The following is a 21,319-nucleotide window of genomic DNA, read 5'->3' as shown; positions in this document are numbered from 1 at the left end:
ATGTCTTACATGTTTCCCTTAACAAATGCTAGCACCACTGTTATCAAATAAGGTATAATTGATAAGCAAGTGGGATCTGCATGGAGAACGCGAAAGGCCACATTGATCACTAAAGTCTGGTAACTCCTAACTGCTCTAGCACACGCATTACACCAATATGCTGTCTGGCATAAAATGAATCTGGTTTCAAAACACTGGGATAAATTACAGACAAACCTGTTACAATTGCTACAGGGAATTAATCTCACATTAGTTTAAAACCTTTTACATAACAAACAAACAAAAAAATGAATATGAAGAATCTGATCGCAGGGGAAAATGGAAGTCTGAAGATCTCCCAGTCTGAGAGATCCCAAGTCTCTACTGATTGATATGTAATACATTGTTAGGCTCACGCTCAGTGCATCTGTGACCACAATACTCCTTGGTTTGTTTCAAATAAACCTCTATTCTCCTGTGCAGAGCTTCCTATGGCTGTGCAATAGCTTTTTCCTGGAAACACTGGCAAGAAGGAGCTCAGTAACAGGGGTCACCTCCAACCATGAACTTTATGAATTGTTTAGTGGCACATTAAAGGGCAGCATCAAGTTCACTTATAAGCTTTGAAATGATCTTATTTCAAGCCTGTGTAGGTGGATGATTCTGTACATTTGATTCTCTTGGTCAAGATTTAACCCATTGTCTTTTGCTGCTCCCCACTCTGCAAAAGTTTCTGGCCTCAGTTTTTCATACTTCGTAACAATTTTGGAAGTTTTACTAGAAAACCAGGCTGGGAAATCCGGAGAATGCTGAGGATGCATAGATATTGCCTATTTGCAAGGCTGCTTCTCGGTTTCTTCACCACCAGGCCCAAATGCACAGAGACATCCTCTTCCCCACAGAATTGCTTCAGAATGCAAAACCTGCCCATCCTACCCCTCTGCTTCCAGTTAACGCAGGGAAACACATGGCACTGCAGGATGAACTGCAACAAAAGCAAGGCTCCTAGTTTCTTTAGTACTGACGCCTCCAATAAATTGGAGAATGACAAGAGATTTACCTAGTTCAGCGAGCTGTAGATACAGCTAGCTGAATTTTGTGGGTTTTGTTGCTTTGCTAATATCGTTCAACGTGGACTCTAAAAAAAACAAGACTAAAGAATTAAATCTTGCTTTCCCACCTTTCACGCTTTCACTGCCACTACCTGTCCACCTAGCAGGTATTAGACGCACCCCTGAGTAAGCTCGAAATCCAAAGTCCATCTGATGGATCCCCATGAAAGTATTGGCCTGGTGGCTCCCGGAGTAACTTCAGCTCAGCTTCTATACCACGCTTAAAATACAAGGCTGATCTATTTGGGGGGATGTGGAACAGGACAGGCAAAACTGCAGTCAGGATAATCTGTGTTATCTAGTAACGATTCAGCCAAAATTCAGCTTCTCTTTTTTAAATTGTATGCTCTGGTTGTTTCTTTCCCTTCGTTTCGGAACACTGTGCCAGGAAATTTGCGTACTAGCAGTGAGAGAAGAGACTGACCCATTGACTACACACTGAGTTGTGCTAGTCATATTATGGTAGCGTTATAATCCCTCGGTCCCTTAGTAAATGAATCATATTCAGGATTTCCATATAAAAATGCAAGTGCTTCCTTTCATTCCTATTATGTGGCTAAACTGTTTTAATCTTTTCTCCTGTTAAACTTTTGGCAAAAGAAGGGGTGCTGGAGACATGAGTTCTATTCCATCTATCAACTGCTAATTTTTAAAGCAACAACAAATGTACAATTCCTCTTTAGATAGCAGTTCTTTTTGTCATCAAAGCTGCATGAGCATTAATAGAATAGCAACACAAATGGTGGAAGATTAAATACTTAACTCAGGTGCATTTAATGGAGCTGTTGAGCCTATTGTAGTAGTCTTACAACAATGGTACAGGAGAGCTACCTGAATAACTGACTTTTTGGATAAGTAGCCAAATGGATAAAGAATAGTTAATTTGAAAAACTAATTTGAACATTTTTAATATTCCCAAAGAAACGATGTTAAGAAACAATTTCTTTTCAGATTGAGTGAAATGTTTAATTTTCAGGGAATGATCCTGAAAAATGGTAAATTTCCTAATGAAAACTTGTTTTGAAATAAAAAAAATCAAAACATTTCACTTTGAAAATGTCAGTGAAGTGTTTTGACTTTTAAAAATCTTTCTACTGAAAAATGATAAATTATGCATGAACTTGTGAATTGTTTCATCATCTGAAATATGTATTCTTAGTCAAAAAAAGTTACAGCTCCCTCCGTAGGTTTTTTCCATGTTTCTAGTCTAAGTAAGCAAGTTTTTCTACACTCCTTTTTTACCATTTAATTTGTTTGACATTTAACATATATAGCTACCATAAATCTTAGAGACTTGAACCATATGGTTGTGTAAAGAGTAGATCAGGCTTCACTGAAAAGTAGTACCTACATTCATGGACACTTACACACACATATACTCAAACACACACAAAGAGTGGGATAATTTCTACTCTCAGTTGCAACAGATTAGAGTTGAATAACAATGCTAAATTCAATTTAGTTGCTTCAGAGTCAAAATATAAAAGGTTTATATCACTGTGTTAATAGTTATTGAGAGAGTTGAGATGAATAATGGTGTGATCTGTTGGACACTCAGAATCTGTTTTGCAATGGTTATTGTGGTGTTATCCATAACATATTTTAAAATACAGCTTCCATGAAATTAAATAACGTCAAAACATTATTTCTGATTTCAAGCAGTGCTTTTGACAACTAGAAATATTCATAATTATTTAATTTTAGGTTTTAAGCTAAAATACAATAGAGACCGGTAGTTAGAAAAAAAGATTTTTAAGCTTGAATCTGCTATTCCTGCTATATTTCATAATTTATCTGATTATACTTAGGAAAAATCAAATCCTGAAAGGAACAATTTCTGATTAGATCATATCAGTTACGTAGTATCTGTGGGAGATTTAATACCACTTCTGCAAATTCTTGAAATTTGGCCAAAAGTAGTTATCATCCTGCAGATGAGTAGCAACCAAATACTTTCTTTAGTATCTGCAAATGTAAATATGCAGAGTATAAAGTGATATTTTCCTCTTTCAGTTATAAGAAATATCTATTTTTTCTTTTTAACCCCTTTCTGTCATGCACATTTCCCATTCTTTACTATTAATTTTCACTATTTTCAAACTCACATTAGATTTAAATCAAACATTGGAAAGGGTTATCGATTAATGTGGTTTTTGAATTATAAGGAAAATATTTTATCCTTTAAAACAGTTAGAGATAGAAAATAGAACTAATAAGATATTATTTATTTATATTTAAGGTGAATTATATCTCTACAGCTAATATTACGTCTCGGTGGGACCCAGTAGAAAGATTTTATTTTATTTCAATTATGTTTGCTAAAAAGTGACTATTAAATAGCAGAATATAAATGTTCTACCTTATAGAGGCTTTGGGCCTTATTCTCTGCTATGGTAAATGACTACAAGTCAATGAGGTGCATCAGTGCTTTTCAGTTGTTCACACTAGCAGAAAATTTTGATCTCATAAATAAATACTCTTATAGGATCCAGGAGAAGTGAATGGTCACATATCATCCAGAAATGTCTTTTCAGCACGTTTAACAGTTTTTCTGTCCTAACATGGAAGAATGATTCTGCCAAAGACAAGTACCACATCTAGCATCACGAGGTGTTAGTGTTAACTAGCATTTTCCTGGATATTTTAAATAACTCTTGAACAACTGCAAAGAGCCTTCTGGTAACTTGCTTTTATGAGCTCTGCCTGGAAGACAAGAACTTGTCGGAGTGTAGTCTGGACTGTACCTAATCCTGGACATTTTTGCTTGAGTATGACTATTATAAATCGGGACTAATTGGTTCCTTCAGACTGCAGAGCAAGATTTTATTTGCCAGGAAGTAGTGTGGAAGTAGTGTTCATATGGAGGTGCAAAGCAAAAATAAGATAATTCAATAATAACCTAACTGGTTTTCTTTGTTTAAATTATTTACAGGAGCTGCATGCGGTCTAGATTTGTAGGCATAGCCTTAGAAGGATGGAAAGACCTTTGTGGAATAAGACATATGCCAACATAGCTTATAGCAAAGAGGATATTGAGTTAAGGTTTAATTTGGCATCTTTTTGCCCTTCATCAGTATTCCAGCCTGTTTCAGACATCAGCCTTACTTTCAGATTAGTCAAATTGCGAAGTGCAGCTATGTTAGATAAAACACAAGAAAATAAGTAGAAGGTTTTTTATCAGATGATGGTACCATTTAGGTGTTCAAAAATGTGTAAGTTTGCTACTTTTCAAGATAGCTCAGTTTTCTTAGGTATTGCATTGGAAGTATTTGTTTGCCTTCCTTACATTTCCATTTACCTTTCTCTCAGTATGTTTGGTTTTATTTTCCAGTAAATATTTCACAAACATGAAGATATTTCTGAATTATTCTCTGTTTCTATCAACAGAAACGCTAAATATAGTCTGCAGCACTGGCTGCCTTCATTAATATGATTTCAAAACAACAAACACGATGCTCAGTGCATACTTTATTTCTGCTAGGAGACATCACATTTCTAATTAAACTCAAATCATAACTGAATGAAAATACATGGAATTTAGCATTATTATTTATAGTGTACATTTAATTGTTATTACTTTTCTTTTACCAGGCAGAAGAAAAAATATTCATAGGGCAGAGCATGACATTTAGATAAATGTGCTCTTTTTATGAGCAGGCTTTGTTGTCACAAGTACTATACTGAAAGAAAGATCTTTAGGAGAGCTCTGTTTGTATCACAACATGTAATATTCCTCAGGAATTAGTAAATTCACCCAGGAAATAACCCAAAGGGTTCTTTGCTGTCTGTCTTGATAGTACTTCTCAGGAAAAGTTTTGTTCTTTCAGTCTATGGAAAACTTGGTCTTTGTACTCAATATAATGAAAGAGAAAGAAAGAATGAGAAAGAAAGATTTCTTTTTTTGAAGAGTAGTAAGGAAGATGATGGATTAAAGCAGATGCAGACTGTTTGCAGTTATATAAGACTATTAGGGACCCTGCTTGTTCTGGCTTTTGTAATTTGTCCATGTCCTACTTTATATAACTCAATCCATTGTGGGCAAAAACATGAAATACCAGAATAGTTCATATTTCATTTTGTCAGCACATTAGAAAAAAATATAAAAACAAACACAACAGACATCATATTTGCTGAGTATAGAGCTGAGTATTTTTTCATATCAAAGGAGTCTGAAAAGAACAGAAGGTTAAGAAGATTTTTTTTTTTTACAATGAGCAGATGTGCTTGTTACTGTTGATGGACAAGCTTATCCATTTACATCAATTAATATCAACAGCAAGCACATCAATATGGAAGCTTGTCCTGACGCCTTGATTTTTTCCCATCTGACAGGTAATAGTAGGGCTGGGAAAATGTCACAACAATTTAGTCATGCTTCGCTGGCTTTAACTAGTTCAGTGACAATGGGAATGCATCATGCTAAGATTCCTTATGATTCATAATGGTACTGCATTAGTCGGCTATTGCAGAGGATTTAAACTAGTCTTTGTCAATTAAGGGTTTAAGGTCAAATCCTCTTTATGGTTTTTTCATTCGTGCATTAAGCAAAAGCAAGTTAAAATATTTATGAATGGCACTAAAATGTGGAAACTTTCTTTAGGAACCTGTCTTTTCATATCGAGTCATAACTGAAACCAACTATGTTTGACAAAGAAAAGCTATTTCATCACATGGGATGGCTTATCCCTCCCCTTCTCTAAAGACCCGAGCTACTTGGTCTAGGCGGGGGAACTTCTGTGGGTAGAAACCTGCACTGGTAACCATTAGCTGTGTGTGAGGTGAAGTTATGCCTTAAGCACAGTCGATAATGAATATCAAAATATGACCATAATATTTGTGAATTGTTTGAACGCTCAGTGACCCAGGAAATATTTAAAAAGTGGAAGGGAACAATGTGTATGGGTCAGCGAAAGCGATGCAGGGGTAGGCTGTCTGTTATCACAGCAGGAAAAACAAAAACAAGCAAAGCAAGCCCAAATGCAGGCGTGGTGGGCAGCAGCGGCTTGCCAGCCGTCCATCCATCCGTCCACCTGGGGGGGTGGCTTCCTCGGGGCAGGCCCATCCCCTCCCCAGACATTTCGTCTCCAGCTCAAGGAGCGTGGGAGGCAGGAGGGAGCTGCCAGCTTCGCCCCTGGAGCTTCCCCTGCTGGCCAGCCCACTCCGCTCGGGAGACTTCTGCACACTTTCCTTGTTTTACAAGTTGAAAACGGCTGAACATCCATAGATATTCTCCACTGCAAGACTGAGGGCTAAGCAGCAATGCACCGCGCTTTACTTATTTCTTTAGGCACTGCCTCACTCTTTTCAACGGGTTGTACCAGGCTAGCTGAGAGCACGTTATGTCCAGTATAAACATATTCTATTGTTATGTAACATTTTATTGCTTTGGGCTAGAAGTGCCACGGTGAATCCTTGTATGTAGAGGCACACACATTCACCTACTCACACGCTTTCTTCTTTCAAATACTTTTTACTGAAATTACTGATAATGGACATGTGTTCACAGATGGTTTCTTTTCAGTTGAGTCCCTGCGAAGGAAACTACCTGAAGTAAGCAATGATTCAATGTTCAGCTTTAAGTCATTGATTTAATCTTTCTGTCATGAGAAAAATAAAATCAACTTGCTTCCAATACAGTTAAATGCTTAGTAACATATGAAACTAGGTCTTTGGAAAGGATGGGAAATTACACTTTCTATAATCAATCAATCATCTGTGAAGAGAAGTTTATTTAAAATGACTCCTTTCTGATTACCTCTAGAAGAGATAAATAGAAAATTATTCATAAAGAACTCAATGTATTGATAATGTGACAGCTGAGAGGTTGTGCTCTTCAATGTAGATCATTTTCCAATTTTATGAATGCCTGCAAAACCAGGCAATGTTATTTAAATAAGCTTAAACTAATGGCATACATATTTTAGATCAACAGCCTTGTTAGAAATTAAATAGCAATAATTAAAATTGTCTAGTCAGTCTGTACCAGGCAGGTGACCGTATGTAAAAATGGCAGCATGAAAAATATATAAATGCTGAGGGCATTTTAACTAATTCAGAAAATGACACAAAATATTATAAAAACATACAATAAAGTTATATATCCACATTCGTATATTTTATATACTTACCGGATAGTACCCTGATGCCTCATTCACATACTTTGGCTCTGAAGTGTTGCGCACACACATAACGTATTGAATGACCTTCCTGAGCCTCGTGAATCGATTATGGATACAACTGTGATATTTCCCCCGTGGCTCTACCCTAGCACTGGAGGTCGTATTTTGTAGCACTGAGCCACGCTCCTTGTCATGGGGCCTTGCAGCGCGGCGCATCTTGGGCTGTGAAGCGCAGCCCACTGCAGAAGTGATGTGCAAACAGCAGAATGTTTTGTGCTAGCGAACATGTTGATGCTTACTCTCCAGAATAGGTAATTGTATTTCTTGAGACACCACGATGTTCTTGGGGAAACTGGCAAGCGGGAAGACACAAAAATTGTTCTCCAAAATCACGAAGATGGTATTTTTTTCTGTCCAAATCCTGTGATGTGTATGGTTCTAAGCAGTATTAAGGAGGTTTTGAAACCCTGTTAAACTTCAAGGCCAGAAGTTTCTCTTGTTTATTCTCTTCCTGTTAAGAAGCACCGTTTTCTTGAACCTCATACTTCATGGGGCAAGGTAACAACTGATATGTGATTTAAAATGCTAGACCTCAAACTTTTCAACTGTATCACTTGCTGCTCTTTGACCTTGGTAACACAGCTCTTTAGATTCAGTACTTGAAAAGCTCGATTTTTTAAAAATATTTTGCAAAAGTGAAAAATGACATTTTTCAGAGAAATAAGCATTCTCATTCAAGAATTTCAATTTTGCTGAAAGTGCACTTTTCACTCAAAAAACGCTGTTATGGAAAACTCCCAGAAATTGTATGATATATAGATTCAGTTCAAAAGTAAATAGAAAAGGCTGTACATGTCAAACTCTGTGAAAATATGTTTACCAAAATTAGGAATGATTTTGGCCCACCTCTTCTCATAACAGAGAAACGCCTCTTAAATTTTGAAAATTAGGCGATTTATTTGGATATCTAAGTGTTTATGTACTTAATTCTTTACATTTTTGTTACCATATACTTAACGTCAGCTGTATATCTCACAAAGGTTCTTGAACTGAGAAAGTAAGAATAGATGCATTGTAAGGAAGAGTGAATGAGAGTTTCCGGGAATGCTTTAAAAGGTTGTCTAATTCTTAGGAAATTTTTTTGGTTATTTTTGAGAACTAGACAGGAACTAACAAAATACCAAAGATAATGAGCAAAAAGGTGGTGAGCACAGCTCCTAACAAGTCCTAGACTTAGGAGGCGATCACCCCCCACCAAAGAACTTCTTTAAGCATGATTTTTGGCACAAGTTGAAAGAGAGATCTTAATGAGAGATGCTGATTCTCTGAGAAAAAAAAGGCCTGACAGACTGAAAAAAAGGAATCTGAAAAATAGAGGGAGTGCACTGAAGCTGAAGGACTCTGGATAAACATTGCCTGAGAGTCCACAAAGAGGAAGATACTTAAAAAGGCATGCCACAAAGAATGAAAAAAATATTTTTGTGCATTTGGTCTATTGTAAAAATTTATTCCTAGACAAAATTTCAGTTCTGATACCCACTAATATCCTATCTTTCTTCACTCTTTGGCATATTAAAGACATATCAAAGCATACATATCTAGGCTAGAAAGTATAGCGCTAAAATTTGGAGTTAGCAGATGTACCCTTCCAGCGGTAGGGCCCAGTTTTTCCCTCAGATGTAGTGACCTCACCAAAATCATCTGTAAATTATCAGCACAACCCCAGATTACAAATAGTTATCGTTAGGTGGCATTAATGTGTGTTGGCAGACAGATCTTTGCTTCAGTGAAATAGAAGCAACTCACTTCCATTTTGTTAAAAAGAAAATCAAGTGTTTTGCTGTTCTGGAGATGCTGTAGAAACATCTTGAAATACTCGTGTGATCTGCTCTTCTGTAAGCCAAAAGAGGTGTTTCTTTAAGGCCCTTTTTTAATTGTGGTGTGTTTCTGCTTGCTCAAACCCTCCCACATACAGATGAGGACATAATATAGGGCTATGTCTCATTATGCAACCTACCTCCCACATACACATCCTAAAAGAAAGCACTGAACAGCTGCATAACACTCTTCTGGGGCATGAATAGAGTCTTTAATACCATCACTGAAATGGAATTGATTAGTACTGTTGCTAGTACGCACAGCACCTGAGCATTCATAGCAATACGGTTCACACAGCCGATGGAACATCGTAATCTTTTTTGGGAAAGACACGACAGATTTCACAGTGTTACAGCCTGTGGGACATTCCATAGTGACTTACGGCCTGGGTGTAACTAAACCTTTAGGATTTTTTTTCCCTCCATTTTCCTTTTTTTTTTTTTTTATAAGTAGCACGTATCATGTCTCGGATACTGCAGTTGTTTTCAAGTGCCGTCCCTGCTGCTTGCTAGCTGTCTCAGAGACAGCGACAGAGACCGGGGAGTAGGCTCTGCAGAGTACAGACAGCCCCTTGCCGTGCTGGTGGGTCAGCGTGGGAAACTAAGGGATGCTCCACAGCTTAATGAGCAATGAGCACTGCAGCGGGTGCTCTGGCACTATTTGTACCAGTTCTGGCACCTTCCTTGCAGAACTGCTGTAGGGGCAGTGCATGGCAGTCCTCTGGTTCTTGCTGACAGCGCAGTCAACATCAGCCCTCACTAATCAGCAGTTTGTTGTGATTGTTACGCAAAAGAACAAGGGTGATGCTCGGAGGAAGCATTGCTAGGATGCTCCTAAGATGCTACCGCCAAAGCCAGTTCGAGGGTGAATGGTGAAAGCAGAGCCTGACCCCACTCAACAGACAGCCATGCAAATAGCGGTCCTAACAGGTGTGCATCACACAGGAAAGAAATTCACTCTCATAGATGGATATACACTTTGACAAAAGAGAAAGAAAAAAAAAGGAGAAAAAGGGTTAGTTGTAAGCAAGAACAGTATGCTAGTAAGTTAGTCCTGTTTATATTTCCTGGCAAACTGAGCATTTTACTCTCCCTGCCAGAATCACTGCCTGACCTCAGAAATCTCAACTGTAAGAGGAGGATTATAGAGGCTAGTAACAAGCAAAGTAAAAAAATAATACTGTGTAGCTCATGCAACAGGGTTATTTATTTATTTAGATTTCTGCAATTGTGAAGAAGCAACTTCTCCATATGGTCTAAATGCCATTGATGTAATCTGAAAATACCTCCTGAGTACAGCAATTTAAGAAGCATCTCTTCACACACTGATCCTCCTCCCTGCTCTGTCAATGCCCTGCTTTCACAATAGCTATTGTATACCTCCATTTTCAAATAGAGTGAGAAAAGATGAGCTTTGCAATATGCCCCGCAGGTCAAATTCAGGTTATATTAAGTCAGAGAAGGGGAGGAATTCATTTTAATGTTAGTGAGGAGTGGATCTATTTATAAGGCCTTTTTAAACCCTTGCTTCATTTCACAGCATATATGACAGCTGATTTTTTCCAGCCCAGATGACTACGGCTGCAGTCGCATCACCCTTTCAGGGAAACCAGTCAGTCAGTTTCCAGTTCTTAAAAATAGAATGAAAACAGCGAAAGAACAAGGGAAAAGAAATCAAGAACTGAAATAAACATCAGGAGAATCCTTTTCCCTCCATCACCACAAGGTATCGAGATTTTTTATGCTGGTGTTAAAAAAAATTATATCTTTCCAGATGTCCGCTGTGGCATTTAGTACTGGAACTTTGTTCGATATTCTAATAAATAAGAACATTTGGAAAAATATGCCACCTCAGTGTCCTGCTCCGATACTAGGGTGGAGCAAGGCTACAGGGCTACAGATCTCAGAAAAGCACACAAGTGTGGGTTTCCACATTCACTAAGCACTGGAAATCCAGCCTCTAACATCCAAAGATTTAACTTTCGCGAATACTTCAGCACGAGATAAACATGAATTGCATGAATAAAACCACACCTGTGTTTAAGTGTTTTGCAGAACTAGTCATTTTTGCAGATCTACTATTTTTAGCCAATAGCATTCTATACTTTTCCTGAGAAATTCAGAACAGCTATTTTACTATGGTGAACTAAAATGTGACACATAGATCCTTCCCCACCTTTTATAATGCACAGAAAAAAATATGTCCATTTAACAGCGCCTGAACACAGAAACTATTTCTCATATGTGCTGTGAAGCCCCCTTAGTTTATGTATTTACAAAAGATTGATTCTTTAGGCTGTTAAAGAAATAAGCTGCTGTAATCTGCATATAATAAATTGCTGTGTGGTTAAAGTCATTAAAGCAATTAGCTTCCAGAGAAGATGATATGATGTGAATTTTTCAAATCATCCTTACTTATCAGATTACAGCACAGGAGCTCTGACCAGTAAACAAGCAGGTACTCTTGAATTTGAGAACATTAAAAATAATGAAGAATATCTGAAGGTAATTTCAAGTCAGGGAGTGCACAGCAGAGAAGAAGAAATGTGGTTTGCAGTGATATTTTTTTTCAAATTACAAATATTCTCAATATTTATCTAAGTTATACAGTCTGCGTAGGTATATGCCTGTGAAGAGAAGAGAGAGAGTATCTTGGCAGATCTTAACACATACTCCATAGCAGATGAGGTTTACTGACATCCTTTGGAATATTTAACACTCAGAGAATGGTGATCTAGTACAAAGATCTCGTTGCTATGTGCTATTGAGTATCGGTGCAACCAGGAGTCAGGGTTGCGTCGGCTGTCACAGGGAAGTGCCAATAATCTCTGTATCTCATCATGCTACCACAAATAGAACACTTATTGCACATTTTCTAGTGAGAAAGGTAGGTTAGAACTTCCTCTGGAACTGTTTGGTTGTATCCTATAGTTTTTAAATGTGTGTGAATGCCTTATTTTTTGACTCTGAGTCAATTAAACCTATCTTCCCCTCTGTTATGAGTCATCAGAGGCCCTGAGAGAGAGCAAGATGGTCAGTAATGGCAGCAGTCTAAAGGGTAGGCTCTGGTATAAGATACCTTATGAAAGAATGAAACAACTTCCACTAGCTATAGTCCACCCAGGATTTTTAATGGCTACAATTAGGAGAGACAACAATACCCTTTCAAGTCTTCTAAAAAGTACCAAAAAGAGTTTCTTATCCCAAACAACTACTCATGCACAGAAATTACAATCCAATATCTCAGAAATTACTGGAAGCAATTATAAGCTATTGAAAAATATCAGAGGTCCTGGCTTTCCAAAGGTGCCTGATTATAATGGGGTAAGATATGGGTAAAATATGAAACAGATATGAGGCATACTATTTACTCATGAGATAGGCCTTAAGCTAATTATATTTTATGAAGGGAAACCTACGCTTGTGAATAGGGTAAGAAGATATTTTTCTAGTGAAAGTGTATAGATATGACAAGAATATTTGAAAGCTGCTCTGCAGTTTGGGTAATATTGAAAGATAAAAGTATTATTTCTTGCAAAGGTTCATCAGTGTGTGTAGTAGAGGGGTGAGGGGATGCCTAGAGATAGTAACAAAAGCATCTGGACACTTTCAAAGTCACATGGATATGAAGAGCGCATTGTATCTGATATTGATAAAAATGGAGATGATGGGTGACACCAAAATATTGCACAGTACAGATTGCCTATTAATTTTAAGATATTGTAAAAACAGAGAAGTAGGGTACAGCTCTTATACAGTGGTATTGTTCTCAATGCAGTGTTGAATTGTACTGAAAGAACAGAAAGAACGTAATGCATGGATACCCACATACTGACATTATCCTTGCATTGATAATACCTCTTTGCTTTGTCTACTTTCCTAGTTATTCATTCCAGAATAGGAAAGAGGATTGGCACAGGTATCCTAACTCACAAATGTGATTATGTAGAACCCCTTAACACTATTTTAACCTATATTTCAAGGTTAAGGGACAACTTTTTTCATTCTGGAGTTAGTGGGTAGCTGACTAGCACTAGTCAACTCCCTTTTCCAAATCTTTAGGAAAACTTAATGTCACAATATTCAGAAACAATCCATGAGGGATCCAAATTAGACTGTTTTCCCAGAGGGATGCTAAAATCTTAATAGGTGGTTTCTAGCCTTGATTATGCTTCAGGGCACAATCAGTGCAAAAATCTAACTATCTTTATTGATAACTAATACTAAATCTATTTTTCCTTGATCTTTGTATCTTGCATATTCTTGCAGTACATCTCACGTGGACCACAAAATATAGTATTAAGGCTGAAGCATAGTGTGTCTCATTGACACAGAATATAAAATATAAATACAGTGTCTCCTCTTGCTTTGTACTTACAAAGAAATATCAGAATGCATCTAAGCAAGTAAACCTTGCAAGGTTAAAAATAGGCATTATTATACCAGGAATGTGAGATTTTTCTGAATCATTTTCCAAATAGCTGGACAGTCTTTATGACCACAGTGTTTGCTCTTAGTTCTGAAGAAGTATTCTTGAACTATTTTAGCAGTTACAAGAAGCTACTTATCTCTGCACTGGAGACAAACTGAGAGGCTGACTTGTACTTAGAAGTCTTTATTAAGGACTTACTAATGCTTAACTTTGCTAATCCCTGACGCTGCCACTGAAAATATTCGCTGAATGACTTGTGCAAGTCACTTAACATCCTCGTGCCCCATGTCCATGCCTTGAGCATAGCAGTTATTACTTTTCATAAAGTATCTTGATCTTTATAACTGAAAGGTAGTACATAATGAATAAACTGAGTAGGATGTTGCAGCAGCACGGTCATTAGGATCGTTGTAATTATTTGTAGCGCTGGGCTCCTAAATTACTGTGCTGATGTCAGGATGGGTGTAACGAGTCCATCCTGAGAATCATTTTAAAGCAGAATAAGTAACATCTCTTTTCTCATATTTCCCTTTGCTGATCAGAGTAAGCAAGTTTTCAAAGCCAGAAGAGTTTCTTTGCTTGTTCAACACAGTTGTTGAGCAGGATTACAATCTCAGCCTCACTTTCCCCTCTCACACAAAGATACATGTGTGAATAGGTACAGGTATTACTGAATTACTGAAAGGTCATTTGGTAGATGTTTACAACAGATCAGATTTTTATAGCAGTGGCGAGAAGTGAAGGGAACACTGTTGCACTATTTATGCTGATATCAAGTTTCACTGACTACCCTGTATTGTACTACAGGTACAGTAGTTTTCACTTCCAGAAACTGGGAATAATTCCAGAGGAATGCATCTGGATAACATTTGCCTGTTACCCTCCCCAGAAAAGAATTAGTCACCAAGGGCCCTATTCATAAAAACTAATTGAGGCCATTTCCACATGAATATCACGTCGTTATGTGGAAAAAAGTGTGGAGCATGCTTTTTTTCTACATAAAAAATCTTTTCCATGATTAATGGAGTCGTTTCTCCCCTGTCTGTAAATGGACACCTCCCTGTTTTGTTGAGGAGAAGGAGATTGAAGTCCAAAGCAGAAGTGGAAATGGGATGGATGAGAAACTCCTACCTTTAAATGGTATATATGAATGCTGCTTGAAAATGGTTAGAGTACAAATTATTTGACTGCTTGAGCAAACAAACGTCTAAAAATACAGAGAAAAAAGAAACAGCCCTTACTGAACATAGAGATTTTTATGAATTGGCCTGATGTTTTCCTTAAAGTTTATAGTTTCCTATTAACTTCTCAGTGTTAAGCAAGCCAAAGCTTCCACTTTGTGTTGCACTTTGCAAAATCCTACTTCCAGCAGCAAAGAGTTAATCATAATGGCGTGACAGTTTTAATCAGCCCACAAGGTTGATAAATTGGATTGATTGGAATCACTTCGTTAGCATGTGAAGTTTGGTGGAATTTTAATAGCCACCAGAGGTGTGCAAGATTTATGGCAGAATCAGCTTATGATTTTCTTTTGGCTGAATGCTCATTTTAATGTCCTGTAACATACACTAGACCTTGCCTACTGTTCAATGTGTGCTGTGACAAAGGGTTTTAACATACTGTAAGCTCAGATCATTACATTTCATGTGAGATACAGTATATAACTAAAATATTATGTTTTACTTCAATCACTCCAGGGAGAAGTAGAGTTTTATTGAAGATATTTAATGCAGTTACGACTACAGCTGCAGAACACTGCTTGAATGAAGCTCACATGGCGGTGAATATTGCTGGGTTTTGATGGATACAGTCCGAGTCTTGGTTTTACCAAAAAAATATTTAGACAAACTTGCATAGGAGTCTTCGGGATGTTTATGTCACTCCCCAATGACAGTGAAATACAATGTATTACATGCATTAACTTAAGAGAAGTATGAGGGGGGAAAAGAGAACCCGAGTTAAGCTTAGTGGTTCAGACTGTGTGAGTATACTGACTGAATGCTTCTAGTAAAGATGACAAGGAGGAAAAACAGACTATTAGGGCTAATGTGATCCATATGATAAACACTGATGGCACTAGATAGAAATAATGAGATAATGTAACCCATCTGAAACATGAAAAAAAAACATGTTTCCTGTCAGAAGTCCCAAGCTTGCAAATTGTTATGTAGTGGTCAGTACCCCTGCATATGAATTAGAAGATGTATCTTTCAAACTGTGAGCACTCTCCGGATTTTCCACAGAGTATAACAAAATTTTCATCTATAAAATGTCCATGCATTTAAGGTTAGTATAATAAAATGCCACCAATGTCTTCTCTATTGCTATTTTCACTGCAGAATTTACCCTTGTTGTAATAAAATAAGCAAAGGTACCAAATATCACTGCAGACTTTTCTTCATGCACTACTGCTTTTCTGTTTTCCTTTTTCTCTCAAAGCTTTACAATACTATAGCTTCACATTTTTCTGTTACAGTTTAGAGTTTGAATGTATAACAAATAACTCAGAGCTAAAAGTTCACACAGACTACCACCAAATTCCTGAGTCATCCGGCCCAACCTAGCTTGCGCTTCAGTGAAGGAGATTAACACACTGTGACAGGTCAAAAGCCACAGAACTAAGAAAATTAGGGCTCTTCTGTTTTTTCCCCACTCTGATAAACAGCAAATAGTTGACTTTACTTGTATTTGAATGTTACAGGCTATCTTTGCAGGTGTAGAGCAAAGTGTTTCCTATTTAGCATTAGATGTCTACCATTAAGTAAAGTGATTTAGAAGTACAGCAAGTTATCACTGCTTTACTGGAAGGATGGTCCTATGAACTTGTATCACTGAGTGCACAGAGGCTCCACACTGGAGGGCATGTTTAGTGATCATTTTGTAACGGTATAAAAACATCAGAAACGTAGAAATAAATGGAGCATTCTTGGGCAAATTAGATTAGCTTGAGCTCTTTCCACATGTGATTGGAGATGATCTAATTGGCCTGTGGCAGTAAGTAAGTTACACTGAGTGTTTGAATATAATGCATGTATGTTTACAATAATAAATGCATTAGAAGCATTTTTTTTTTGTTCATCTTGCTCTTAACATACTTCCTGTTAGCATGAAGCGCACAGGACTTGCTGTGGCAAAATGGAATACTGCTTTATGCCAGTGTAAATGGCATAATTCCTCTGCCTGTAATATCTCCTCTTCTTGAGATAGGTCCTCATTCAAAGGGCAGAGCCTTCAGAGCAGAGTGTGGCTGTGTCGCAGCAGCCATGTATCACTGCATTGCTACAGAGGAGTTTGCTTGGCACACTTTAAAAAATTATAAGCATAAAATATTTACTACCACTCTGACAATAGATATGTATTGTTAGTTTCTCTCCATGCCGGCTGACATAATCCGCTCATGCTTTCATTTCAGGTCCTGTCCACGCTTACACTTGTGCACTTCAGTGATGAGTTCTGCTGGTTCACCTGACTGCAGGCTGATTGCCTAAAAAGAATAAGCAAACAAGGTACTTCTGTCACAGCAAGTACACAAGACGCTGTCTTTACCATAATATGCCTTATTCCTGCATGAGTTAATTGGTAAAATAAGGCAGGAGAAGTTACAAAGTTTGAAGTAGCCTTACATTAATGGCCCAGGCTTGTATAATGCAAACAGCCTTAGGATAGCAACCACACATGAACCTACCAAATTCAAAGGGAGTTTCCCCAAAAGATATATGGAGGGCTGGATGAGAGAAAAGAAGGCTAGGAGCAGCTTCAGAAACACAGAATATCGGTCTGCTCTGCAGTACTTTCCTTTTATCAAGTAAATTTAATTTTGGGGAGAAACTAAGTAAACTGTTAGATAGTATTGATTTGGATATATAGTATGATAATAACACTTTCCACATTTTCTTGAGGAGAAGCTATCATCCAGAAACAAGTGCTTCTTATATTCAACTTATCCAACCATTCTCTATGCCCTTAAATCTCATTCAACGACACAATCTGCTTTATATTAACAATCAGCTGTGACCGAGTGACTCCAACCAAGTTACAACAGCGATGAATTTGGCTGTTAGTTACAGAGAGCTTTCTCTGATAGTGATTTCAAACCTCAGAATAGTTTTCTGGATGTTTGGGAGGTCTCAGATTCACGATTGTAATTTGGTCTGCAATAAAAAAGCAAAATCACAAAGTCCAGACCTTGCAGGGCTACCACATCATAGAATTGACAAAATAGTTTTAACCTGATCACTAAGTGAAGCTTCCTATAAAAGCCCAGTTCTTAAACTGTGTATTCACTGAATGTCATGTATAGGCACAGAAAATAGAAGCGACACATAACAAAAAGGCTGTTTTTTCTCATCTTTAAAAGCCCTACGAAATAATAATACAGAATGCGTTGCTTTATGTTATGTAATTCTGTTTGATCCTCCACTGCTGGCAATATTTATTGCAAGAGAAACCACTCCTCATACTAGTAACAAAGATCACTGCATTTATCTTTGCAAATATAAGAAGCTCTGTGTATGTGTGACCTGAAGGAAATTGCTTACTCATCGTAAATAATTATATACACAGTACCAGCTACCAGAGACGATATACTTTTTGCATTTCCCCACTGCTATACTTATAAGTTTGAGATACATAATTTCGGTGGAAGATTAGCTTCCACTGAAATACTATCTAACTGCCAAAAGTGACAGGGTGAATTCCAAAAAGGGATCAATGTCACCGAAAACAATTAGTATTTGCACCAGCAGAGCAGGAATTTCTAATACGGAAAGACTTCTTTTCTCTGTGGTCATGGTTATCTGCACTGCTTTTACATTAGTATCCTTTTTGACCTGAGGATAGCCACTGGGGCTGGGGAGGGAAGTGAGAGGTTTACAATTTGTTTCCACTTCAGATTAGGACATGCATTTTTCTGGTGCCACCTGCTTATTTAGGAAATTCAAATTCTCTGCACATAGCAGGAATGAAACAACAGGAGCCGATTTATTCAAATTTCCAAGCATCTTCTTAGACCAGTCTCTGCCCAAAAGCTCTTTCGCTCTTAGCTGTTACTCAGATTTCGGCAACAAGTGTCTCAACAAGAAAGGCTTCCTGATCCTTTCTATGCAGTCTTCTGTGGTGTTTCTGCTCTCCTCTTTTAAGCCTCCTCCCCCTTCTTCCATTACACTAAAAGGCAAAAATCCTTTTGAAGACTGGTCAGTCCCTCAGTCAACTTGCATATGGTCTGTTCAGGTTGGTGACTCCTGTTGTTTGTCCCCCTGAGAAACTTCATTGGTCTGTTAGTTACACTTATTATGGAAAAAGCATAATACTGGGTGCACTACATTCAGTATGTTTTTCCAGGCCTGGATGTCATAATATTGGGTCAAATCAATCACAGCTATTCAAATTTTTTCACTGAAATCAAAAGACTACTGGCTTTTTTTTCCCCTGTGTGGTTTAGACTACAGCTTCAATCCAAGCTGATAGCCACGGTTTTTATAGGAGTATAGCTGAAGTTCATGACAAAATGATGTCCCTGATGGTTGCTATTGGAGACCTCACTCATTTGAGAGGACTTTTCTTAAGAGGAACTATGAAACATGTGGATGCATGCTTATACCTAGGACTGGCTTCTAGCACAGCTGAGATAACAGCCTAAATCTATCTGGCAGCTCAGTTTGCTTTAATTTCATAGTATATATCCGTGTTTCTACTGCTGAAGGTTTCAGGCTTTCCATGGGTGTGATTCTCATCTCCATGAGTTCCAGTTCGGATTACTCTAGAACAGTACAAAAAAAAAAAATTAAAAACCTTAATGTTGTCATAGATATAGTGTATCCTTTGCTGTTGTACCTTCTCTTTTCTATTCTCATACAAATGAGAATCAGGTCCTAATTTTCTAATGAGATTTGACATTGAAAGAACACTTCAAATCAAAGATCTAAATTGACTGCTTTTGCATTCGATTCCAAATTAAATGGAAAATAGCTTTGTCTCTCAGGATAAATCTCTAATGGTATCTGGCCTTGCTGACATTTACAGGACTGCTGCTCTATATTTTCTCTATGACATGAGCACTCTCTCTGGGGAAAACACTATCAAACTATAGTTCTTCCAGCAGCTTTCTACAGTCAAATTTCTTTGCATCCCCTCCCTTTCTCATTATTTTGAAGTGGAAATCCCAAGGCTCTAAACTTGAAAACACACTTATATCAAGTCAAATAATGATTGTAGTTACTGGATTTTTCTAGCTCTGGTGTCTCTGTGTCTAATTTAAACTTCATGTCTCACTTCAGCTTGATCCAAAATTTTCTCACCAGAGAGCAAGGCAGTTAAAGCATTCAGCTTTGCCTCTTTCTCTCTTTATTTTTAATTCAGAAATGAAATATTTCAGGAGACAAAAAAAAAAGTGATGTGTGCCCATTTCCCATTTCGCAACATGAAATACAAAAAGAATTAACATGAGTGTGTAATGCAGTTCCCAGCTCTAGACATCCGATTTGAGTCACCAGATGCTACAGATGGTTATTCAGAATACCCAAGTGAAGAGCCTCTGTTGACTGCGTTGTGAATGCTGTTCAAATATGAAACAAGAATCCAGAGACTGCCACACATAAACATGGCACTAGTCCACCTATCCAATATCCTATTTCCAGCAGTAACTGTATCAAATGCTTTAGCTGATTCACAGAAAAATGCAAGTAATCTGGAAATAGTCATAAAAGACTTTGGGAACAAGGAGAGTTTCTTAATTAATCCTTAATGAATGATTGAGGGTTTTGAAAATGTTTTTTTTTTAAATCCTGGCTGTGGTTGCTGAGTATTCCTGTAAGGTAGCTACATATCCAGTCTTATGTGAATGTTTTTAAGCCTTGGTAAAAAATACGTAACAATGACTTCAAAGGGCCTATTGTACATTCTTTATTAATGTTAAACTTGCTGCATTCCAAATTCTGGGTACAACTTGTTCAAGACTCCTTCCTGGACTATCAGACTCTGTCAGTCCATGAAGGTTGAAACTCTTATCTCTGTGAAAGCTGGAGTGTAGGTAAGTACAGGGCTGTTTCATAATCAGGTCACATAGAACCTGTGCTTTATTTGTGGGTTTGTTTTTATCACTTCTGAAGGGTTTTGCTCTTTTCAAAAGATAATTATTCTAGTGCTGTCAAGGCAGAACCACTTTTTCACGTTTTTTCCCTTTCCAACTATTAGAGAATTTGAGGATTCAGCAATATTTTCCTTTCTTCCAGCTTTTACAGTTGTTCAATCTGTGGCCGTTGTTTATGAATGAAGAACTGTTATAAAATGAGCCTGATAAAGCCTCATCTAAAATCATTATCAGCAGCTACTTCCTGGGTTTAGGAGTACAACAGATGAATAGATTCTGTGCTTGAATGCTTCTCCTCTTATGTGACAAATAAGCTTTCACCAAAGTGCCAAAACCTCTCCCCAGCATATTAGTCAGTCTTAAGATGTACCAAAATTTAAAATAACTTACTCAACAGACGCATTACTCTCTCTGATTTCTTTAAAGCAAGTTTTCATGAAATGCGAAATGTAGCTTCTGTTAAGCTATACTTATCCTCCTCTGCATGAGATTTTTAAAGGCTGATTCAGGATTAAAAATTGATTTGGGGTTGCTGGGCTAAATTCTGATCTTGCATTTCACCAATGTCATGCATTACCTGGCAGAGAATGGAGTGTCTCTGGGTTATATCAGTATAAGTAGGCCTGCAAATTTGGGGCCCAAGTAACTATAACAATAACTTCTTTTTACTCTGCAAATATTTATATACAGTTTCTAATGTTTTTGGCTCATAT

This window comes from Struthio camelus, chromosome 2 (assembly GCF_040807025.1).
Source record: "Struthio camelus isolate bStrCam1 chromosome 2, bStrCam1.hap1, whole genome shotgun sequence".
NCBI classification, from domain to species: domain Eukaryota; kingdom Metazoa; phylum Chordata; class Aves; order Struthioniformes; family Struthionidae; genus Struthio; species Struthio camelus.
Note: the sequence above shows the minus strand (reverse complement) of the source record.